Source organism: Mchenga conophoros, linkage group LG22, assembly GCF_057382185.1.
Source record: "Mchenga conophoros isolate Kocher_MC1m ecotype Shallow Benthic linkage group LG22, M_conophoros_male_GT1.1, whole genome shotgun sequence".
Classification (NCBI taxonomy): Eukaryota; Metazoa; Chordata; class Actinopteri; order Cichliformes; family Cichlidae; genus Mchenga; species Mchenga conophoros.
Genome location: NC_140546.1, coordinates 990,328 through 1,009,396, shown reverse-complemented (window position 1 = coordinate 1,009,396; position 19,069 = coordinate 990,328). Strand labels below are relative to the sequence as shown.

At 50.3% G+C, this 19,069-nt stretch overlaps 1 protein-coding gene across 7 annotated transcripts in view; it reads right to left on the bottom strand.

The window, feature by feature from the left end:
• The window catches only part of LOC146548452 (semaphorin-6D-like), a 107,551-nt gene extending 88,836 nt beyond the window's left edge, over positions 1-18,715 (bottom strand). For 3 of the 7 annotated variants that reach the window (XM_085263271.1, XM_085263268.1, XM_085263272.1), the window contains exons 1-2: positions 18,563-18,714; positions 7,436-7,553 (exon numbers count right to left, since the gene is read on the bottom strand). The gene's annotated coding sequence lies outside the window, so the exon portion shown is untranslated. Of the gene's footprint in view, positions 1-7,435; positions 7,557-18,562 lie in introns of all 7 variants that reach the window. The other 4 variants (XM_085263269.1, XM_085263274.1, XM_085263267.1 and 1 more) reach the window with 3 other exon arrangements.
• Between the last annotated feature and the right edge of the window lie 354 nt (positions 18,716-19,069).

The window sequence follows — 19,069 nt, the reverse complement described above, 5'->3', positions numbered from 1 at the left end:
CTGTATCCAGACCTAACATTGGACAGAACGCCTCGTGCTAACACGCCGACACACTCCATCAGTCTAATTCACTTCAGACCCTCGAAGGAAACTTCACTGCAGGAGCTGCGTGAAACCTCCACCGAGGCCTCCCTGACAAAATGAGAACGGTTACTCCCACACAAGCGTTTAGCTCCCAGAGTCTGAAGTTCCTCCTCAGCTCCGGTTTCTGGCTCAGACAGGAAGCACAAATTTGGGACACGGTGAAAAAACAAATGAACAGCACCCGTTTAAAGTGGGCCGGCTCCAGGCAAGCCGCCAGAGATCAGTCGCCAGAAGTCAGCCCCGGAGGTCAGCCGCCATCCTCCGTCCAAGCACCCCACCCCGCTTCATCGGAGGGTGACGGAGCAGACACGTGATGGAAACCAGGTCAAACACAGAGACACAGATTTACACCTTAGGAAGGAAAAACAGGCCGAAGTGGGACAGAGAGCACAGACACACCAAAACCTTTCAGGGGAAAGCTTCACACCTCCGCTTCTCTGCAAGAGAATAGAATAGAATAGAATAGAATAGAATAGAATAGCCCTTTATTGTCACTGTACAGGTGCAATGAAATTATAGGTGCTGTGCAGAAGTGACAAATAAACACAAACACTGAGGGGAACAAAGACGAGACTGACTACACAGTGAGGCTCTAACCTGGACGACCTCACACTGAGGTCAGAGTGGACAGGAAGGACATGACCTTTGACCTCCTCAGATCGTCACAGCTCACAACATGCCAGGGTTAACCTTACGTCATCATCAAACACCAGAAACACGAGTGCAAACGGCGACCTCGGCTAACACTAACGTTTAGTTAGCGGTTACCATAGCGCCCGCTGCTGTTTCTACTTTCAGTTTGAAGTCGTGCAGACACCCTCACACCTCAAACACCAACACAACACAACACCGCAAACACCAACACAACACAACACCGCAAACACCAACACCACAAACACCACAAACACCAACACAACAACTCAAACACCGCAAACACCAACACAACAACTCAAACACCGCAAACACCAACACAAAACAACAGCAACACAACACCGCAAACACCACAAACACCAACAAACACCACAAACACCAACACAACACAACACCGCAAACACCAACATCGCAAACACCAACACAACACAACACCGCAAACACCAACACAACAACTCAAACACCAACATCGCAAACACCAACACAAAACAACAGCAACACAACACCGCAAACACCACAAACACCAACAAACACCAACACAACAACTCAAACACCGCAAACACCAACACAACAACTCAAACACCGCAAACACCAACACAACACAACACCTCAAACACCAACACAACAACTCAAACACCGCAAACACCAACACAACAACTCAAACACCACAAACACCAACACAAAACAACACCGCAAACACCAACATCGCAAACACCAACACAAAACAACACCGCAAACACCAACATTGCAAACACCAACACAAAACAACAGCAACACAACACCGCAAACACCAACACAACAACTCAAACACCGCAAACACCAACATCGCAAACACCAACACAAAACAACACCACAAACACCAACATCGCAAACACCAACACAAAACAACACCGCAAACACCAACATCGCAAACACCAACACAAAACAACAGCAACACAACACCGCAAACACCAACACAACAACTCAAACACCGCAAACACCAACACAACAACTCAAACACCGCAAACACCAACACAACAACTCAAACACCACAAACACCAACACAACACCGCAAACACCAACACAACAACTCAAACACCGCAAACACCAACACAACACAACACCTCAAACACCACAAACACCAACAAACACCAACACAACACCGCAAACACCAACACAACACCGCAAACACCAACACAACACCTCAAACACCGCAAACACCAACACAACACCTCAAACACCGCAAACACCAACACAACAGCTCAAACACCGCAAACACCAACACAACAACTCAAACACCGCAAACACCAACAAACACCGCAAACACCAACACAACACCGCAAACACCACAAACACCAACACAACACCGCAAACACCAACACAACACCTCAAACACCACAAACACCAACACAACAACTCAAACACCGCAAACACCAACACAACACAACACCTCAAACACCACAAACACCAACAAACACCGCAAACACCAACACAACAACTCAAACACCACAAACACTAAAACAACACCGCAAACACCAACACAACAACTCAAACACCGCAAACACCAACACAACAACTCAAACACCGCAAACACCAACACAACACAACACCTCAAACACCAACACAACAACTCAAACACCGCAAACACCAACACAACAACTCAAACACCACAAACACCAACACAACACAACACCGCAAACACCAACATCGCAAACACCAACACAAAACAACACCGCAAACACCAACATCGCAAACACCAACACAAAACAACAGCAACACAACACCGCAAACACCAACACAACAACTCAAACACCGCAAACACCAACACAACAACTCAAACACCGCAAACACCAACACAACAACTCAAACACCACAAACACCAACACAACACCGCAAACACCAACACAACAACTCAAACACCGCAAACACCAACACAACACAACACCTCAAACACCACAAACACCAACAAACACCACAAACACTAACACAACACCGCAAACACCAACACAACAACTCAAACACCGCAAACACCAACACAACACCTCAAACACCGCAAACACCAACACAACACCTCAAACACCGCAAACACCAACACAACAACTCAAACACTGCAAACACCAACACAACACCGCAAACACCACAAACACCAACACAACACCGCAAACACCAACACAACAACTCAAACACCACAAACACCAACACAACACCGCAAACACCAACACAACAACTCAAACACCGCAAACACCAACACAACAACACAACACCTCAAACACCGCAAACACCAACACAAAACAACAGCAACACAACACCGCAAACACCACAAACACCAACAAACACCACAAACACCAACACAACAACTCAAACACCACAAACACCAACACAACAACTCAAACACCGCAAACACCAACACAACAACTCAAACACCACAAACACCAACACAACAACTCAAACACCACAAACACCAACACAACAACTCAAACATCGCAAACACCAACACAACAACTCAAACACCACAAACACCAACACAACAACTCAAACACCGCAAACACCAACACAACAACTCAAACACCACAAACACCAACACAACAACTCAAACACCACAAACACCAACACAACAACTCAAACATCGCAAACACCAACACAACACAACACAACACCACAAACACCAACACAACACCGCAAACACCGCAAACACCAATACAACACAACACCTCAAACACCGGAGATAAATGTTAATGTTAGTTTGTTCCTTGACTTTTGGTGCCCACTTGCAATATAAGTTGGATTGTAGAGAGGGGGCGGGGTTTAATACGAATATTTTCTTCTTCCTGCTGCTTTTCACACATGGTTGCTTTACTGACAGACAGTGTGGTTGGTTTGTCTGAAAGAACTAACTGTGGAAACTGTTGACCAAGTGTGAAATAAATAAATAAATGAAATGAAACAATATAAAGCGCCTTGAGGCGACTGTTGTTGTGATTTGACGCTGTATAAATAACACTGAAATGAATTGACCCACAACACCATCCCCCTGGTAACGAAGGCCCAGCAGCTGCACTTCCTCTGTGTCCTGAGGAAGAAGCTGTAGTGGTAAGACTACACACCTTTGGAGCGCAGACCCTTACTGGATTCAGTAAGGGGCCTGGCTAGACCCCCCATGCTAAAACCAAGTCCTAAAATGGCCTCCAGCCTGTCCGCAGCTCGGACACAAGCATTTCACTACTATGGGGTGGATGACTGAATGTAGTGTAAAGCGCCTCTATACAAATGCAGGCCATTTACTACATGTTGTACTCTGTATGATTGTGTATGTGACAATTAAAGCTTGCTTGAAGAATAACCTGGTATAACCAGCTGCTGCTGGCCTTCTACCTCCTCAGTGGAGCACCAACCACCAGGCATGCCTGCCTGGTGCTCAGGGGCCATGACTGACAGCAGGAAGGCTGTAGCCACGTGACCCTGGTAAGGACAGACACAGTCATACACCATCGGAGGCACGAGGGGTCATGAGGTTTAGAGCCTTTTTCCAGCCAGGCAGATAAAGACAGGAGGGACCGAGGAGGAGGTCCAATCTTTTTACATTTAATCCAAAGACAGACATGCAGCCCCACCCCCAACACCACCACCACCACCACCTGCTCACACACACACAGGATTAATCCTGCAGCCATTCAAAGTCCCACAATCGAGGACACGTCCACAGCAACAGTTTTATTGCCTCAAACCAGCAGGAAACAGACTTCATGAGCTGGCTTATCAAAATGAAACAAAAACACAAACAAAAGCAAAACCTTACTTCACAGGAGGTCAGGGGTCAAAGGTCAGAGGTCACCACGTAATCACAGAAATCCTGACTAACATAAAACACGCTGAGAAACAGATCGAATTCATGAGTGAAGGAGGGGAAGGGACCATCATCCATCATAACTGGAGATTTTCCTGCTGACACAGTCATCCTGGAGCCGGCGTTCCCAGTCAGCTGACCCCCAACATTTCGCTCTAACTGGGTCATTTCCTCAGCACCGCGAGTCGAGCCAGGCTTTGAGAGCACTGTCAGTGCTGTTGTGATTGGGGGCTGGGAGTCTCAGGCCCTCAGCAAGACAAAGATCAGATAATCGCTGCTGGCCTTAATCCCTGAGCAGAGAGAGGAGCCTTTATCTGCCAGCAGCAGAAAGGTAGAAGTATGGGAGGAAGACTTCCTGAGACTCGCTCCGAGATTCCTATGCTGACGTCCTCTGTGTCAGCAATAACTCACATTACTGGGAACGGTGTCACCGAAACATCAGTACAACGAGTACACACACACACACACACACACGGACACACCTCCTCTCTGTAATCGATGATCGATCTCCACAGACTGAAGCTAACCGGTCGTTCCTCCTGTTGGGATCGGAGCACAAACGTAAACAGAGCCATATGTTGTTTGGGATTGGCTCCATCAGATAAATGCTGACTGCATACTGTGCAGTGATTGGTTAAGTCTGCTCCGTGTCACGGTCACTTATCACCTCTGGGGTGATGAGACTGGGGTTCTCATTGGGCCCAAAACATCAATAAGTAATAATTGGCGTGAGTGGGGATTACTTCCTGGGTGGTCCAGGTATTAGCCAGTTCCCATTCTTCCATGATCGAGTGCTTTCGGCTGAGACGTCCCGGCTCATTAATCAACAAAAGTCTCAGTCGAAGCTTCTCTTGATCGAGCGTTTCCAGCTTCACTGCAGCAGAAACGTCAAGTCTGCCGGGCTCAACGCCGGACGTCAGGAATTAACATGTGACAAAACGCGTCCCAGCACCCCCGTAGGAGGGCGGTGTGAAACCGATTCCATCAGTGATTGCTGAGCGTTCTGTGACCTGTCAGATGAAGGAGCTGCTTGGCATCAGTTACTCCATCGCACTGACACCAGGAAGAGGAGGAGGAAGAGGAGGGAAGCGAAGCAGCATTTGGTGTTTTGGTTGCAGAGGAGTGTTTTTATGTGGCAGCATGCAAAGTGAGACTTTAAGCTGTCAGTAAAACCAAAATTTGGCAAAAAACAAACTCCAAACTGTCTTATTGGCGGGTCAGCTTGGCTTCCGGTCCCTGCACGGCTCTTTAGGAGTGAGTTCTGCAAACGAACGCAGCGCTGCAGCGAGCCATCATCTGCTCCGTCAAACACAAACATTTCCCCGTCACAGCGTCTGTCTGAGAGGAGCGTGGGGTTCGGGTCAAAGACCCCGAGCACCGCCATAACAATGAAGCCATGAATCGGCCCCGCGTCTGTGTCGCTGTGACGTGGAAACCTGCAGGACTCATCACCACAGGTTAGGGTTAACTTCTTATTGTGTGGCACAATCCAAATGTCCCCACCATCCACATTTTCCAACCTCACCGCTTCACTCAAACGTCCCCACAAAATGCTTTTTAAAAAACTGTCTTGAATGACATTTTTGTGAATGAGCCGATGAGTTTCTGTAGTTTCACAAACGCTCCCGTGTGAAGCAGCGCTGTCCTCGCCGACCGACACTGAACAAACCCTTTCAGAGATTTATGCAGCCGCACACACAAACCTGACGGCGTGAGCACGAGATCAAAACGCCGCTGATCGACTTCACACATCAAACTTTTATATTTTCCTATCAGGTCCCCACAAATCCTGGTTTTACGTCAGTGGAACAGCTGTCTACAAACATTTGGACACTTTTAAACAGTGCGTCTTAAAATTTGAACCTTTGCACAAAAACCGTCGAGAAACATCCAAAAAAAAAGCCCAACTTCCTCACCGCGCTTGGATCTCTTCAAATATCCCGACTGTCAGTCGCAGCTTTGCTTTCCAAAGAAATTCCGACTTTGATAACAACGTCCAGACTGCAGCTCAGTGGAAAAAACGAGTTCTTGTGTTCCACAAACATCCTTCGAACGAACTTCCAGACGTTTCACTCGGATATCTCAGCCCTCATCCATCAGCAGCTCCGAGCAGATTTCCTCGCTCACACTGTGACTGTGTGCGGATTTATTATCTGAGGCATGTCGAGGCCTTATCAGCTTCTTTAGAGTACTATCTCATCTGTGTGTGTGTGTGTGTGTGTGTGTGTTTTCAAGTTCAAGCAGGCCTTTAACCTCCAGTTTTCCCGTGGGATCTCTGCACTGCCTCGAGGCAAACACACACACACCCTGAGGCACATTTACTCTGCACATCCTCCAGTGTTTACTCATTAATTCTTACAGCGGTTTGTTATCGTCACACACACACACACACACACACACACACACACACACACACACACACACACACACACACAAACACACACACACACACACACAGGTTCAGTAAAACAAAGTCAAATCTGCAGCATGTATCTCTCTTCAAGGGAACAGACTACTTCCTGTACTCGGTTCTTTAAGCCTGTTTCTGTGTATGCAGAGGTCAGAGGTCAGAGGTCAACACAATGACATAAATGAAAGTTGTTTCTGACCATGACTGCAGTTTTATTTCCTGCAACGCACGGAAGACCTCACAAGGACCACAGGAGTACACGTATGACAGGACACGTCTGTATTCATGTGATGTCACAGGTCAGAGGTCATCTGGCAAGAGTCAGCGAGATTAAAGCTCCACACACTCCTGTGTGACTATCAGCTGATCATGTTATTAATGACACACACACAGTAACACCCTGCATGTCCCTGTGCAGCTCCAGCAGCAGCTTCATTAAAGACATTAGTACACACAGGTTAACTTACCTCGAATTCAGGTGGTCCAATCACGAGCAGCTTCTCGGCAGAGCCAATCAGAGCACAGAAAGGCCCAAATCCAGGTAGTAGAAGTCCAGATCCAGATGTAGTCCTGACTAATCCTGATCTGCTGAGACACAGTGGGAGAGAGGAGGCGGTCAGGCCTTTCGTCTTCATCCAGGTGCATTGTGGGAGGGGCGCAGGTGTCCCTGAGACCTGGACACCGGCAGATCTGACCACAGCCGGCCGGAGGGTTCAGGTCCAGAGAGAGAGGAGGGCTCGATCCCTGCTCCAGTCAGGATATCTCTGACTCACACTCCTCTAACAACACAGCCGGATCAGATTTGCTCCAGTTTTATGTTTTCCGTGAACTCCGTCTCATTCATCCACCTTTCCATACCTGAGCCGGGACATACCTGGAAGCACTGTGGGACACTCGGAAAAAGCAAAGACATGAAAACTGCTTCAGAAAAACCTGCACACACAAAGGACCAACAACATCATCCAACCACCAAGCCTCTAAACGAGCTACACCCTCCAGCAGAGAACCAACCAGAGAAGCAGGAGGAGCAGGAAGCCGGGGCGTTCCCAGACCTGGTTCCACCTGGAAAGGTGAGTCCAATAAAGCCGAGAGTCCGACAGGAGCAGGCGTCTGACTGGCTGTAGATACACGTGAAGCTCAAACGGAGAAGAATATGGAAACCAATCTGACCAGTTAACATAAAAACCACCAGTTCACCTGGAGCTGAGCGCTCAACACCTGCACTGTGGCCTTCTGCACATGCTCAGTGCTGTCTGCGGTCCACAGGTGTTACCTTCAGGTGAGTTTGTTGGGTTTTTTGCAATGCCACGAGTGACCACTGGGAGCAGCAGGACCACGGCTAAAACAGCAGGATACAATATCAGTGCCGCCGGAATGTGACCTTTGACCCTCTCTGACAATTACAACTCATAACTGTAATTCATAGTAGTAACTTCGGAATGTGTGTTTGTTTAGCTGATATCCGTCCATGTAAATGAGGTCACATGTCAGCTGTCCTGCCTTTATGCTCCGTCTCTGCTGCGGTGACCTTTCACCTCTGACACAAGCAGCAGAGACGACCGCAGCAGTCAGCAGTCCTCTGCAGCACAGGCTGATAACACCCGCCCTCAGTAATCCTGGATGCTGAGACAGCTTCAGCACAGGAAAGAGGAGCAGCGTGGGATCTGACACTTCCTGTTGGTGAATCCGAGCGTCGACACGCAGACTTTGGACTTTCACTCAAATGGATCCTCAGGAAAACGAGCATCAGCGGAAGAACTCTTGGACATATATGAATAGACGTGAGCTTTACTGACAGTGAGAGAGGAGATGAGTCCATTATCCTGATGAAGACCCTCCGTTAGCGGGATGATCTAACTCGGGGCCACATTAGTGACTCTCTCACATCTCTGGCTGCTCCGGGCCTCCGGAGGCAGCGAGAGGTCCAGATGTGGATGGATGCGATGCTGGGATCAGCAGAGGGAGCGTGGAGGTCTGCCGCAGCCGTCGTGGAAATAAAAGAGATGTGAGCACTGAGCCTCCGAGCGGCGAGCACGGGAGGTGAGTTATGGGCGGCGACAGCCGACAGGTCTGAGCAAATGAGCCGAAAAGAGAGACGAGTTCAGACGGAGCACGAGGCGGCGAGGGAGAAAATTAAAGGAGGAGAGAAATGAGGGGAGGACGGCAGAAAATAATGAAAGAGCAGATCCTGCAGCGGTGACGCGCAGCCACGGGGAGTGCGCTCAAGTCCCTGCATCATGCAAACTCTGCAGTCAGATTTGATTGTGATTTGTTTGCCGGCGTTCGGTGGGAGGAATCAGCCGGAGCGCTCCCACTTCTGTTTGTTCTGCACCAGGTTTCCCGGGAAAAAGACGTCCTGCTGGCTGCACATCAAACAGACAAAAGCCAACGATCCCACAGAACGCTAATCAGAACACACACAGGAAGTGATTTCCTCCACAAGCAACAAAAGCACCACGCGAGGAGGACGCCATCGAGCGCGGAGATGCTCCAACCACCGACCTGTCGGTGTCGGTGCTGAGCCCCACACAGCTCGTTACAGTCCTGTGCTGTTACTCACACGCACGCTCACGTCCTCCTCGCCATCAGCCAGTGCCCCGGCGCAGGTAACCTCCTGCCTCGATCACGGGGAGTATTCCCAGCAGTGGGAGCTCTGGGAGAAGTTCATGTGCAGGAATAGCTTCACGGAAGCACATCACACATCCGGGAGTGTGACAGCAGTCCACACTCACACTAAAGGACTCTTCAAAATCATACGTGATAGAAAAAGTTCCCATAATTCCTCTCTGCTTTAGTGCTGCTTATGGGTAAAGTGCTGGTGTGCTGCAGTGTTTCACACAGGCCGGGTCTAATCCGGAGCGCTTCACGCTCGCTCTCTCTCTGCAGCCTCGCCGGGTTAATAAGTGTAAATCTTCCAGCAGGGAAACCGCCACATCTGTCACAGCTGGTGCCTGATACAGATCCTGATACTGCAGCGGGTTCATGCACCCTGCACATGCAGCAGCTTTAAATCTGACCGCTCACCTTCAGCCTGTGTGTGTGTGTGATGATGCAGCCGGGCGGAGAGAGCTGCTCTAAGCCGGATAAATTCATAAACAGTGTTTCAGCGCCGCTTCAGAACGACTCTGAAAACAGCGAGCGGCGACTCGCTCCAAAGCTGCTCGCTGTGTCTGCTCTCTGTCCGTTTAGCTTCACCCAACCTCACCTGACCTCACGCTCCAACCCAGCAGTAAAGGAAACAGAAACAAATGTAGAGAACAGGCTTCAGGTCAGTGCCCTGGGACAAAACATGCTTCTGCGTCCGTAGGTTAATTAATATTAACGATTACTGATCACAGCAGATCGACAGGACGCCACTCACTCATGGCTCCGCTGAGAAAAACGGAGAGGAACTAAAAACCAAACTGCTGCAGCCTCAAACTCATACCAGGAAAATTTATGGTGATGGAAAACAAACGAATACTAATGAAATGAATTCATTGAATCTATGAATCATTTATTCATGCAAACACAAAGAACATCGTCTCCATCCTTTCACTGAAACAAGCACTGGGTGCAACAAAGTAACAAATTACTGTAAACACATTACATTTTTCAGGAAGGCAGTAACAGTAACTGTACTAAGTTATGTCCTTACAAAGGTTCTTTGGTGATCTGCACGCTAAAGCTAGCCGAGAACCCAGAGTGATGATCCAGTGCATGCAGACTCCAGTCCTGCAGCCAGAGCCCGATTTCGGTCAGCGACGCTGTGACTGTGCAGCAGGATAAACACGGAAACACGTCTCCTGCCTGCAAAGTTGTGTGGCGCGTTCATCTTTTGTTAATAAGATTATAACGTTTCCTCTTCCTGTCTCATGGCGAGCGCTCTGCCAGTGCTGGGCGGAGTCTTGTGTTGAAGTGTGGGTTTCACCGGCCGCTAGCATCTCCTCACCAAGTGGTAGCCTGATTAGACTAGCGCTGTGTTTTTAGATGCTAAATGATCATTGGGCGCTGACGTCCTCGCCATCAGACGTGATTGTTGGACACATAAACATGCGACATCACTCCATCAATCGCACTCTGATATTACACTTGTTCACATGATGTTTTATTTACACGGCACAGATATTCTTCTGTGTTTTGGGTCGTTACAAGCTGACCTGAGGTCAGCTGATAAAACATAAAGACCGTCTCAGTGTTTGAACTGAAAGCCTCATTACCCGTGAACAAACACGTCTCTGTTTCCTGCAGCAAAACCAGGTAATCTGCTGCCTATTAACACAGCATTACCAAAAACTGGGCTAATCCACCCATTGTTCTGTGTGCGCATGTGTGTGTGTGTGTGTGTGTGTCTTTGTTTTTTGTGCAGTCTGAATGACGGGGAAAAGGTCACCGGATGAATCTGCTGGATCAAACGGAGGCGACCAATGAAAGGCCACCTAACACACACATACACACTCAGAGACACACAAAGAAGCACACACAGCTGGAGTGTGAAACACACTGCAGCCATCCTGCACATGCCTGGCAGCGGGTAGATCCTGGTAGCCTGGAGGTCAGCCAACACACACACACACACACACACACACACACACACACACACACACACACACACACACACACGTCAGCCTGATGGTTTCCTGCTTTCGGAGCCTCCTACGCCCCTCACTGTGAACGGTGAGCCAAGAAAACGTGGAAACAGATGCCGATGGCGTTCCTTCAGAGCGCGGTGGCGGCTCTGACCTCGGGTGCTTCAAATTCCTTCACTTTGAGAGGAAACTGTTTTTCCTCCACAGCAGAGTCGTCATCGACAGCTGGAATCTACGGTGGCCTTAAACCCACGTTTAAGGAAACAAAGACAAAAACGCTGCAAAAGCCCAAAACAGAACGGAGCTGTTTCTGGGGACACAATAACGGGACGGACCAGCTGTAGGGGTCACACAAGCTGTGTCCCAAAACGTCGGATGCATCCTTCGGAGGACCCGCCTTCGCGGTCTACGTTGGCCGGGTCCTTCGAAGACCGAGAAGGCCGGAAGTGTGAGGCTGTGAAATGTGACGGTCTCGCCTTCAGATCTGCGTCACCGCTGTGTCGGTGGGGTTTACTAAACTCGCCGTCTGCTCCTTGCTGTCTAAAATATAACAGGACACTGGAGTAAACTCTTCACCGTCTCACACTCTGACGTTTATTCAGCTGTGTGATCCCGGAGGAACCCACTCGATGGATTAATAAAGTTTAATTTAATCTAATAAACTAATAACTTTGATGTGAGCCAAACCGTCTGAAAACGATGAAGCCGGGGGGGTCCGCTGCTCTCGCCGGCTCGAGTGACCCTTGAACCCCCCGGCTCGCTATCGAGCTGGTGGGTCACAGACGTCTCCGAAAACGTCGGCGCACTTTTGCAAATATGCGATAAACCGAGCAGATATTTGAAGTTTACACAGATTCTCGCCTGAAAATATGTTAAAGGTTTATTTTGTGACCCAGAAAGAATAATAAGAGTAATTTTAAAACTTAGTAGCGGCCGCCATTGCCGGAAAGGAAAAAAGGAAAGGAAAAAGGAAAAACGCTGATTTTCCATCAGCAGAAACCCCAAAAAGCAAAAACCTGGGATCATTAGCGTCCGCTCTCGAGTGTGTCACATGACCGACTTTTGCTAGGTCTCTCTGGAAACAGGAAATAAATATCCTACTGTTATAACTGATGTCACCTGAAACTTTGAGCCTGCGTGAGCAAACCTTTAAATCTCCTTCTGCAGTCTGGCTGAAGCCTCAGAGGAAACGCACAGGAAGCATGAAGCTGTCAGAAACAGGCTGTCATTGGCTCCCGCGGACCGCCGCTGTCTTCATCTCCTTCTTTATGGTCTCCTGATCTCCCCCGCCGCACGTAAAGGTCAGACAAACGAAATCACAGAGAAGCAGCGGGACACGCGCTGAGGTCGGCCGCCGCTCACTCCAAAGAAATTTCATCTGTCTTCATCTCTGAGGTTCAATTTACCCGCAACCTGAGCGAGGGGGAGGGGTCTGTGCAGGCGAGCAGAACCAGTACAATAACATAAGTAGGAGGAGAAGCAGGGGGAGGAGGTGTGTGAGAGCACAGATAGACAGAACACAAAAACACACACACGACCCGGAGCCGGACATCGCGACCCGGAGCCGGACATCGCGACCCGGAGCCGGACATCGCGACCCGGGCTCAGACCCGCAGAGAACGAGACAATTCTGAGGACGTGCTACAGAATGACGCTTGGTCAGCGTCTGATACGCAGCCAACACGCGCACTCACAGCATCCGCTGCACATACCTAGAACAGGGCGACGACCAAAAATATTTATCACCATATACATTGGAAAATTTGCGATAACGATGTAACTGACACGAGACAAAATACTTTACAACTCCACAACTTTATTAGTGCAAAAACAAAACATCAATGTATTTTAACTTAAACAAGCAGCTGTTTCTTATGTGCATTAAAATAAATATAAAAATGTAACAGTGCAAACTCCTCGCTGACAGTTTAACCAAAAGGCGTTTCCAGTGGAAACTGGCCGACACATCCTCAGCATAACCATGTATAACATCCACAAAACTTAAAAAGAGGTTAAACACACACAGTACGGTAATATTATGTTGAAGCACAGCACGTATCACTCCGCGAGGATACATAAGGCACACGGGATTATAAGGGGCTCTATCGACTTTCAGAAAAATCAAAGGATGATTTTTAGTGCGCCGTATTTTCCAAACAACACGGTAATAACGACGCTAGCATGCGCTACCAAAAATAGTGCTTTGTTGTGTATCTGAGGGTCGAAAGCTAAACCAGTTCCACACCAGTGAAGCTGCAGCATTTTTACAAACCAGTTCAGGTTCATCGTTTCACTCGACGATCCACTTTCACTCTTCTCGTTCTGCGTCGCCTCCATGTGCGCATGAAAACAAAGGCACTGCGCATGCGCGTTTTACCCATATTCTATCGCAATATTTCATTTTCCTATCATTGCCCAACATGACACCGGTGTTACCATGAACGGTATGATATAGCCCCGCCCTACCTCCACCTGTGGTCATGAGGAATAAACCACTAGATTCTGAGAGTGGCTTCCACATTTCTGAGACCACAATCACATAACAGCGTCCACAGCTGCAGACTTCCTGTGCCACAGGGGGCGCTCTCGGCCACAGTGAAAGCAGCTCTCTGGAAAACTTGAAGTTTTCATGAAGTTTCTGGCAGAGACAGCAGAGCCGGGCGCCATCGAGAGAGCACGTCCTGCCCAATCAGCACTCAGCAGCAGAAGACATGCTCAGGAAGTACAGCACAGCGATGAAGGGCATCGCCTCCACCCTGCTGCGCAAACACCACTCCATGTTTAACTTCAACTGACGACACGCTCGACCCTCCCTCAACTTCCTGTGCAGGCTTTCAGGGTGTTACATCATAGTCTACATCATGTAACAAGGACCGCGACACGAGTGGAGGGAGGAGGGGGGAGAGGCAGAAGGGGATGGAGGAGAGATGGGGGAGGGGAGGCAGGAGGGATGGGAGGAGGGGAGGGAGGAGAGGAGGGAGGATAGGAGGCAGGATGGAGGAGAGGAGGGAGGAGAGGAGAGGAGGGAGGAGAGGAGAGGAGGGAGGATGGAGGAGAGGAGGCAGGATGGAGGAGAGGAGGCAGGAGGGGATGGAGGAGAGGGGGCAGGATGGAGGAGAGGAGGGAGGATGGAGGAGAGGAGGGAGGAGAGGAGAGAGGAGAGGAGGGAGGATGGAGGAGAGGAGGCAGGAGGGGATGGAGGAGAGGAGGCAGGAGGGGAGGGAGGAGAGGGGGCAGGATGGAGGAGAGGAGGGAGGATGGAGGAGAGGAGGGAGGAGAGGAGAGGAGGGAGGAGAGGAGGGAGGATGGAGGAGAGGAGGCAGGAGGGGATGGAGGAGAGATGGGAGGAGGGGTGGGAGGAGGAGAAGCAGTTGGGGAGGCAGAAGGGGATGGAGGAGGGATGGGAGGAGGGGAGGCAGGGGGGAGGGAGGAGAGGAGGGAGGATAGGAGGCAGGATGGAGGAGAGGAGGGAGGAGAGGAGAGGAGGGAGGAGAGGAGGCAGGAGGGGAGGGAGGAGAGGGGGCAGGATGGAGGAGAGGAGGGAGGATGGTGGAGAGGAGGCAGGAGGGGATGGAGGAGAGATGGGAGGAGGGGTGGGAGGAGGAGAAGCAGTTGGGGAGGCAGAAGGGGATGGAGGAGGGATGGGAGGAGGGGAGGCAGGAGGGGAGGGAGGAGAGGAGGGAGGATAGGAGGCAGGATGGAGGAGAGGAGGGAGGAGAGGAGAGGAGGGAGGAGGGGAGGCAGGAGGGGAGGGAGGAGAGGGGGCAGGATGGAGGAGAGGAGGGAGGATGGTGGAGAGGAGGCAGGAGGGGATGGAGGAGAGATGGGAGGAGGGGTGGGAGGAGGAGAAGCAGTTGGGGAGGCAGAAGGGGATGGAGGAGGGATGGGAGGAGGGGAGGCAGGAGGGGAGGGAGGAGAGGAGGGAGGATAGGAGGCAGGATGGAGGAGAGGAGGGAGGAGAGGAGAGGAGGGAGGAGAGGAGGCAGGAGGGGAGGGAGGAGAGGGGGCAGGATGGAGGAGAGGAGGGAGGATGGTGGAGAGGAGGGAGGAGAGGAGAGGAGGTGTGTTACTGTGTGTGTGTGTGTGTGTGTGTGTGTGTGTGTGTGTGTGTGTCTGATGTAACCTGGTGGAGTTTCTCTGCTAATGAGGTTGAAGGAGGTCAGAGGGAGGAAGGAGAGAGGAAGAAGGAGGGCAGGAAGAGAGGAAGGATCGTCCTGTGTGAGTCGGAGCACACGCCGGTTTGTGTGATGTCGTTAAAGAACAGCCGGCTGCACGCGCTGCACGGAGCGCTCAGGCCGCAGAGCATGAGCGATGAAACCCTTGGACCCGAAGCCTGAAGATGAACTCCCATGACGCGTTTTCAATACAGCGCGCCGTCACACCTGACATCACATCCATGGCAGTGCCCACAGCCTCTGCAGAGTCAGGTCAGCTGACTTTTTAAGGAACACGTCTTTGCTTAAAGGTGGAAATAAAATACAGACAATAAACGATGACATCATCATCACGTTCCCTCCAGCTCCAGCTTCAGCCGCCCTGCATGCTGTGCAAAGGGAAAAGTCAGAATGCCGACCTGGCAGCGAGTGCATTTATTGTTTCAGAGGTCATGTGGTGGAAGCCCCGCAGATCGCCGTTTGAAGCATTTAAGGTGGAATTCCCCTGCAAACCTGCGCTCTGAAACACACCGCCACACCTGCAAGCTGCGCCTTGCTGAAGGTGATGCAGCTCTGAGATAAACAGGCCCAAATCCACCTGTGAGCGTCTCTCAGAGACCGGCCGTCCCTGGAGTAGAAACCAAACACGCCCCAACTCTGAAGCAGCGTCTGTGACACGTTTTAGAAACTCATCGTGGCCACACACAGCCGGCTGCTGTAACTCTCCTCGCTTTCTTTCTTTAGCAAAGAAAATGTGACCTTTGACCTCAACGCTCACAGGCAAAACCGCAGCCAACCCGCACAGAGTCGGGTCGGGGTGAGGTCAGCGTGCCTCCGTTCTTAATCCTGGATGAGTGTTTTTGGGGGCGTGGCCAGCTGCTGTCTGCAGCAGGTGAAACTCTGCCATCAGCAGCAGCTGTGACTGGGTTTAAAGTCACATCAAGAAGCCGCCGTCAGACGCACAGGCCGCCACGGCGTTCGCACCCTTCATGGCAGAGATAATCAACTCGTTACGTTATGATTAGCTCATTAACCCTAACGCGAGCCACCACAGCACCGGTGAACGCTGCCATGATTGCTGAGGCTCCGACACGCTCGCCTTCTGCCAAAATCTATCCACGCCCACTTTACTGATTCTGTGCATCATAATCAGCCATTTACGGGCGGGACGCCGCTCGTCAAGGAGCAACGGCGAGTTTCATTTTGATATTTCACGGACAACCTTCAGACAACTGACCCTGAGAATTCCTCCTTAAATCCCCGAAACGTCTGATCAGAGGACGTCACTTTCTCAGCGCCACACAGGAGGATTTCCAGGGGGCGGGGCTTGATTCATTACAGAAAAAAATTATCTAAGCAAGCAGATGACAACAAATATGTCACTGAGCTGCAGTTCTTCTGACGTCCAGCAGAGGTGCCAGCAGTGCATCAGCTGCTCTCTACGTTCATCACACCTGCATGGTGACTTTACCTGTGACTGCAGGAGTGAGACAGGTGAGCCACAGACAGAACAGCCTCCTCCAGGTCTGCACACATCTGGAAGCCACGCACACACAAACACACACCGCCTCTTGTGGAACAGCGCTCCCCTGAACAACCCAGTTACACCTGGACAGGTACTTTTGGCCCCACAGCGTATATTAAAATGCTTGTCTGCCTCAAAGGGAGAGGATTTATGGTCTCTGAGGGGCGTGGCCAAATGACACCTGCTGTAGGTAACGCATGAACGTGCAGCAGAGCTTCAAAGCACAGGTTGAAAGTTTCAGGGATTAAATTCACCTGCAGAGATTTGTCACAAATCCGACAAATAGAAACAGTAAAAAGGTGCAGATAAATGTATTAAAACAAAAATATGACAAAAAATACAAAAACAAGCAGAAAAATAATGAATCATAGTTAAAATACTGAAACTCAGGAATAAAAATAAACCATTTAAATTCTAAATGAATCATTAATAAAAAAAAGTAAACATCAGGAAAGTAAAGCCAAGAATTAAAACAATGAAATAGATTCAATTTATTTCAGATTTACTCTGTTTATCACAGGAAGCAACAAAGTATCGATCACATCTCACTGACTCAGATCAATACATCAGTACAGTGACAACTAAGGCTTTTCTATTCCACCACCTCACTGACCATCACTGATGATTAATATTGATCATCCACAAAAACCTTCAACCAGACCCCACACACACACACACACACACAGTCTCTCTCTCACACACACACACACACACACACACACACACACACACACACACACACACACACAGTCTCTCTCTCTCTCTCACACACACACACACACACACACACACACACACAGTCTCTCTCTCTCACACACACACACACACACACACACACACAGTCTCTCTCTCTCTCACACACACACACAGTATCGATGACAGCAGCTATCGATCATGTGATCGGACTGATCGGCTCAAAGTCACCTGCGCGGCTCCCGCTGCGCACCACACGACGACCGGAACTCTCTCACACGCGCCAGCGCACGCGCAGCGGTGTGTGCGCCCTTAAATAAGGAGGACAAAGACGCCCACCCGAACGCACGCGCTCCGCTCCTGCGGCGCAGGTTCGGGAAACACGCGCACACCCAGCCCCGCGCGGAGCTGAAGTTGGAGCTCGCGCGAGAAGGTGACTGGAGTTAACGAGGGTCCGAGGGTGCGCGCCGCGCGTGCTCGTCCCGTCCGCCTGATTGACGGCGGGCAATCAAAGCAGCAGCACGGTCGCACGCACAGGAGCGTCCCCTTCCCTGCTGCGCGTGCGCCCACAGACAGTAGGTACCGGACAAGCAAGCACGCACGCGCACCCCGTGCGCCCAGCGTTAAACCCCAGAAGAAGAAGCGGCGGCTCACCTCCGAGTTCTTTGCAGTAATCCACGCCGACCTCCTGCTGCTTCTTCCCGGCCGCTGAACCCGCAGCTCCGCCGCTACACCGTAAATCCACCACACGGCGCGGGCGCACGCACTACTGCAAGTCCGGGTCCAACCGACACAATGAGCAGTCTCCGAGCAGCCAGCGTCTCCGGCAAACGGCCACGCCCTCTGATTAGCATAATCGACTACTGCAGCCTATCACGGAGCGGGGCTGCAACCGCTGGCCCCGCCCCCTCCCAATTTAAAGTCCCTGTGTTAGCGGTTCTGGTTGCTCAAATCAAATTAAATCAAATCACTTTTATTGTCACATCACATGTGCAGGTACATTGGTACAGCACATGCGAGTGAAATTCTTGTGTGCGAGCTTCACAAGCAACAGAGTTGTGCAAAATACAATAACATAAACAGGCAAAATATACCAACTACAGAAGCAATAACCAGGCAACATCTAGGACTGATGCCTCACTGGCTGAGGATCTAAACCGT